The sequence below is a fragment of the Schistocerca serialis genome, chromosome 2, assembly GCF_023864345.2.
Source record: "Schistocerca serialis cubense isolate TAMUIC-IGC-003099 chromosome 2, iqSchSeri2.2, whole genome shotgun sequence".
Taxonomy (NCBI): domain Eukaryota; kingdom Metazoa; phylum Arthropoda; class Insecta; order Orthoptera; family Acrididae; genus Schistocerca; species Schistocerca serialis.
In genome coordinates, this window is record NC_064639.1 from 352,145,971 (window position 1) to 352,152,709 (window position 6,739).

Sequence of the window (6,739 nt, forward strand, 5' to 3'; positions counted from 1 at the left end):
GCTATTTCTTTCGGTCTGATAATCTGGAATATTTCCTTACATACCAGCTTTTTGAGCCTGTGCTTTCACTGTACCAGTGAATTTTTACACCTAAAACTTAATCTTTATCTGCTGTGCAAGGCATTCGTGGACGGAGCCTGAGAAGAAAACTACAGGTATATTTCTTTTTAGGCTACATTTTCTCCAATGTGCCTTGTTATGTTCATCGAATTAAAATATTCTTAACGCACAAATGAGAGAAAATGCATTCCACCATAAACAGGCTACAATTTTCTGATAAAAATGATACAAAAACATAAGACTGTAAATTGTAATGAATATTTCATATTTTTTGAGCTGATATTATATACTTAAAAATTATTTAATTTTCATTTCTTGGTATCAGGTAGGATCTAGTTAAATCAAATTTTATAAAGTTCGTAATTTATAAAAAAATTTTATCTGTAAAATTGTTGGAAATTTTATAGTATGATGACACTTAAAATTTCGAGACTGTCCCTTTTTTATTGATGAAAACCCCATCAGTTGCTATTGAGAATTTTACTTAGTCGAGTAGCGGTTTCGGCCTATCAAAACGTAAGTGCCAATATGATAAAAAGTGTACAATTCAGTACATTACAAGTATTGGCACGCTTTAAAATTAAAAGGATTTATGTTCAGACACATTCGCAAAATCGAAATTGCATGTTTTACTAACAAAAGACTAAATATAATTTTTAGATTTAATAAAAGCCTAAAGTGAAACTTCCTGGCAGATTAAAACTGTGTGCCGGACCGGGACTCGAACTGGGGACCCTTGCCTTTCGCGGGTAAGTGCTCCACCAACTGAGCTACCCAAGCACGACTCACGCCTCGTCCTCACAGCTTCACTTCTGCCAGTACCTCGTCTCCTGCCTTCCAAATGGTTCAAATGGCTCTGAGCACTATGGGTCTCAACATTTGTGGTCATAAGTCCCCTAGAACTTAGAACTACTTAAACCTAACTAACCTAAGGACATCACACACATCCATGCCCGAGGCAGGATTCGAACCTACGACCGTAGCAGTCGCGCGGTTCCTGACTGAGCGCCTAGAACACCTGCCTTCCAAACTTTACAGAAGCTCTCCTGCGAACGTTGCAGAACTAGCACTCCTGAAAGAAAGGATATTGCGGAGACATGGCTTAGCCACAGCCTGGGGGATGTTTCTAGAATGAAATTTTCAATCTACAGCGGAGTGTGCGCTGATATGAAACTTCCTGGCAGATTAAAACTGTGTGCCGGACCGAGACTTGAACTCGGGACCTTTGCCTTTCGCGGGCAAGTGCTCCACCAACTGAGCTACCCAAGCACGACTCACGCCTCGTCCTCACTGCTTCACTTCTGCCAGTACCTCGTCTCCTACCTTCCAAACATTACAGAAGCTCTCCTGCGAACCAGGAGTGAAGCTGTGAGGACGGGGCGTGAGTCGTGCTTGGGTAGCTCAGTTGGTGGAGCACTTGCCCGCGAAAGGCAAAGGTCCCGAGTTCATGTCTCGGTCCGGCACACAGTTTTAATCTGCCAGGAAGTTTCATATCAGCGCACACTCCGCTGTAGAGTGAAAATTTCATTCTAGAAACATCCCCCAGGCTGTGGCTAAGCCATGCCTCCGCAATATCCTTTCTTTCAGGAGTGCTAGTTCTGCAACGTTCGCAGGAGAGCTTCTGTAATGTTTGGAAGGTAGGAGACGAGGTACTGGCAGAAGTGAAGCTGTGAGGACGAGGCGTGAGTCGTGCTTGGGTAGCTTAGTTGGTGGAGCACTTGCCCGCGAAAGGCAAAGGTCCCGAGTTCAAGTCTCGGTCCGGCACATAGTTTTAATCTGCCAGGAAGTTTCATGTCAGCGCACACTCCGCTGTAGAGTGAAAATTTCATTCTAGAAGCGTAAAGTAGTTGTAGTGATGGGGCATCCCAGTCGAGTGCAAAGTCCTCTAGTGTGCAAAATTTTAACGTTGGGAAACGTAGAGGGCGTTTTATTGATTTGTACGCATGGTGGCTGCTTACGAAGCATGTTAACAAACGTCTATATACAGCTATTTTTAATACCAACTTGTGAAGTAAGTTTTAAGGAAGTTATCAACAATAGCACGGCAAGTGTCCAAGAAATTGGTATTGAAAGTGTGCATCGCTCACTGAGCGTTTCTCCCTTGGATTTTTTTCGGGGGAAGTAGGTGTCTAATTCTTCAGACGTGTCCATAAAGTTTACCTTCTTCATTGTATGAAATATCACGAGGTTATTTTCGGCACTGTGCACCGCATGATTTTCTTGTATTAGATGAACTGCGAAGATGGATTTACTAGCTGTATCTTTTCGTTTTAACTCCCGTGTGTTGTTGGGTATGTGTTTCTTCCACTCTCCTATTAGTTTACCTCTTCCTTCCCCTCTGTCTCTGTCAATCTCCTCTTTGACCATGCCCCCTATGCCCCTCTCTCTGTCCAAATCCTCCATCCGCCACTCTCTGCCCACCTCCTTGTCCATCTGCTCCTTCCCCCTCTGCTCATTTTCTCCTCTGCTATCAGATTTCTTTTTTCCCTTCCCCTCTCGTCATCCATCTCTCCCTCTTCTTTCCATCTCCTCCTTCCGCACCTCTCTGCCTGACTGTTTCTTCCCCCTCTGTGTCCATCTCCTCCTCTCCCCTGTCTGTGACCATAAACTGGCAAGATCTCCCCCTCTTTTACTCTTGGGTACTGTCTGAAATACAAATCAAATCAACTTTTTATTAATAAACACACTAAGTACACTTTACACACTTTATTTTAGATTTAAATCCAGTCGCTGTATCACTTCGACTACTCACATTCCACTGTTTGTTTTTACTCACTCGCTGCAACACTTCTTCGGTTCCTCCCTTCGTCACTGATAAGAAACTGGCTTTCGAACCCACGATGGGTCTGGCTTTATATAGCCCTACCAACGGGTAGCCCCGCCAGTAGCGAATTCCAGAACACAACAAAAAAGGCTTCAAATGGTATGCAATGTTCCAGAACATTCCACAAAATTCGAGGGCGTTCTGGAATGTTCCACAATGATCTGGGTCATTCCAGGATGTTCCCGAACATTCTGAAACCTTCCTGAATGTTTCAGGCTATTCCCAAACTTTCCAGAACACCCACGAACATTGTAGAACGTTCCGGAATGTTGTGAAATGCTCTGGAATAGCGTCGAATGTTCTGGAATGTTCTCGAGCACTCTACAGTATTCTAATATACAATTATTTTTATAACATACGTTATTTAATCCATAATACAGTTCACATCTCACTGCATATAAACATGAAAGTATTAAATGACTTCGTATATAATTATTCTGCAAATAATAATAATCATAAAATATAAGTTACGAAAAAGGAAGGAGCAAACTTACTAGCGTCCCTTACATTCCTTAACTCACGCATGACTCCTGGGTGGTGCTAAATATTAACGAAGATGGAAAATGTCTCATCGCAAAAACATCGAGTGCCTTCTTAGGACAATAAATGTAAACAATGTGAATTCAACAATAAACAAAAGTACCTGGATACTTTTGAAATGTGATTGAGGGGAAAAATGCTTAAAGTGAGATGAAGTGATAGAGTGAGCAACGTAATAAAGAAAAGCATGGTAGGAAGGAAAGTTAGTGGAAATGATACGAAGTATTAAAACACCTTGACTAAGACATGTACTGAGAGACAGATTCCTACTACGCGTAGTTATTAAATGACAGTAAAAGAAGGGAAAGGAAAAAGAAGGTTGGCATCAGTCGTGTAACTGAGGTTTTGGGGTCCCCCTGCAAATAAATTTTTGTAGTCTTGTTTACTAACAAACCTTCAAAGAACATATATCAAAACATAAGACATTTACACAGCATAGTTTAGATTAGAAGTGAAATAAAATCATCTATTCCTGCACTTCTTGCAGAAAACACAACGTCTTCCGTTTTGTGAACAGAGGCTGCCCATGCTAAAGCAAACACGTCTTTCCAATTCTTACGCTCGGCACTCAGAAATTTTCGACGACGTCGTCCAAGTGAAGATGGTGACGTGTTTCATGTTCAGTGCTTATAAATGCTAAAGCACCCAATCTGGATTCGGACATTGAGTTTCTAAGAACCGTTTCCATTAGTTTCGATTTGAAAAATGATATTTATGCCGTAGTAGAAGCAACTGGCAGAGTCAAGTACAGCTGAAAAGCTGTGCATACATCAGGGAGACTTACTTGCAAGAAAAGTATTTTCGACAAACAAAAATTTTGCAAAATACTTAATTAACAACACATTACCTTTCTTTCCAAATTCTTTCGTCATAAGTGTTAGGCTAAAAAGTTCATGTGAAAGATTTATAGAATAATCTGATATGTACTTTCTAACCAGCTTTGCTACTCTTTTTACATGAAATAGCTTCATTTTCTGAAACAAAAATATGAACATGATCTAAGAAATTAAAACAATCGTTAATATTCTGTAGACTGGTAAAGTTTAATTATTGAACTAAAATATCAACAAAAGCAATAAAAACTGTGACTTGAAGAAACTTTAGTTCATCCACAACTTTATGATCTGCAGAAAGCTCACCGAATTTTTTTTTTCACGTAATTGGTACATTTTGATGTCAACTTTGGATCAATGCTCCGAAGTTCCACTAGTACTTTCCCATCTTCTACTACAATTTCAGAATTGTTTCTTAAGGTGACTAAGTCGTTTCTTAGAGTTTGAAGAAGCTGAGAGGCATTCCCTTTATCTGCATTAGGGGACTGCGGTAGTTTGGCAGCTAGTTTACTATTTTCCAAAAACTTACTTTGAAACAAGAGACGTGGTCCAAAATCAAAAGTTTCCGTAGTTTCTATCAAATTAGAAGCTTCTTTCTGCTCTGTTGTCTTCTTCCTCTTTCAAATGATACTGGATAGGCACCCAAAATTTGTACGAAATTCAGTTTTACTGATAACAAGAATCAAATCTCGAAGCCCATCTAGTTGGGAATAATTTCTTCAACATAGTTGTAACACGTCTGTCGGATGCTTCATCGAACCACAGAAGCGGCAAAAAACATAAATGCGCTGCATTTTTTCTATTAAAAGTCTTGCAGTTTGTTTATATTCATAATCGGAATTATTCAGTATCAAATTTAAACTATGTTTTGAACAATGTATAAACACAGCATTTGGGGCCTTAGCTTTAATTCTTGACTGCAAACCTGAGTATTTCTCACTAATAAGTCCAGCACCATCGTATCCTTGACCGCTGCAGCTATCCAGTCGTATGTTAATCTTCTCTGCACAAGTTGTTATTTCTTTTTAAAAACTCTCAACTTCATGTACCTTTTGTCACAGAATCCTAGGAACGATTCCTTATTTCAAACTGCTTTCTGCCTGCCTTGCTTGAATCTAAATGCAAATTTCTTACAACACTAATTTGGTCCTTTCTTAATGCATTGGCGATTGTGTCTACAGTAAGTAAATAGAATGGCTGCTGTTTAATTTCACCGATGACCCACTCTAAAACACAATCTTTTAACAGGTTTATCATCTCATTTTTGAGTTGTGGATTCAAATACTCTTAGTTTTTTCGTTTGAAAGATGCGCCCTCAGAAGAGGATCGTGCCTGGAGAGGAGGTCTGTTATAACTAAAAAACTATCAATTCTTCCCCTATTTCAGATTCACGACGGCCGCAGAAAGCAATCTGACATGGAACTAATGTCCTTGTAATATCCACGATAGTAGAAATTATAGCTTGCATTTGGTCACACACTTCATCGAAAAGTGTGTCAATGGTTTTACAGTGTTACCGCATGCCACTAATAACGCACCCATTTAAATGTGTAGCTCAAGTTTCGTTTACTCTCATTTTCCTGTTTAGACCTCGCTAATTATTAATTTGTCAATCACGCCATGTATTTTCTCGATCTCCGAATAACCAGCGCGCTACACAATGTACAACATTTGAAGTAGGGGAACAGCATAGCCAAAATCTTTCGGTTTTCTTACCTGTTTTAGTATGTGTATAATAATAATCGCTAATAAACGATCTTGTGCACTTAGTGTCTTTAGGGAAAGGACCCTGAGGCATGGACGGCATGCTACTCATAAATTTTAGTTTATGTTCTTCATTCGGTTTACCTTGGAGTAATCCTCTACCAGTACCAAAAGGTGTAGTTTGTCGAGTCAGAATCTTTCACCCTTTCGTTTTTGCTACTGTCCTGACTTCCACTTTCAAGTTTTAAATTGTCCGACTGATTTGCGACATCACTTCCGTTACTAATTTTAGTACATGTCTGTTCTGGGCTTGTAGGTGACCGTTGGAAGAATTTATCTATTTTTGTTGATTTCTTAACTTCTTCGACTCGGCAGGATTTTAAGTTTTTCCTTCGAACTTCACTTAAATATCACATGTTTCTAGACATTGTGGTTTTAACTTAATGCAAACTGTTAAGGCCAGCCCATATGAGAAAAAACGTGTAATACACGCAAGCACATCTTAAATGAAGAGGAAATAAACTGCATTCTGAGGATACCTGATGCACTGTATTATAATGAGAGTCAATTTCTATTAACAGATTACTTGCAGTGTAATGCTGCGTACGTCACAAACATACAAAAAAATTACGGGATTGTTTGTAGAAGAGCCTGTTGGTGTCAACACCAATTGAAGGAAATACACAAAGATGAAGGGAGCGCATTCCAGAGCGCTAGCTGGCGTACTAGGCACTGCTAATGTAGAAAAACTGCGCAAGTGGAATCGTGCGCTGGTCTC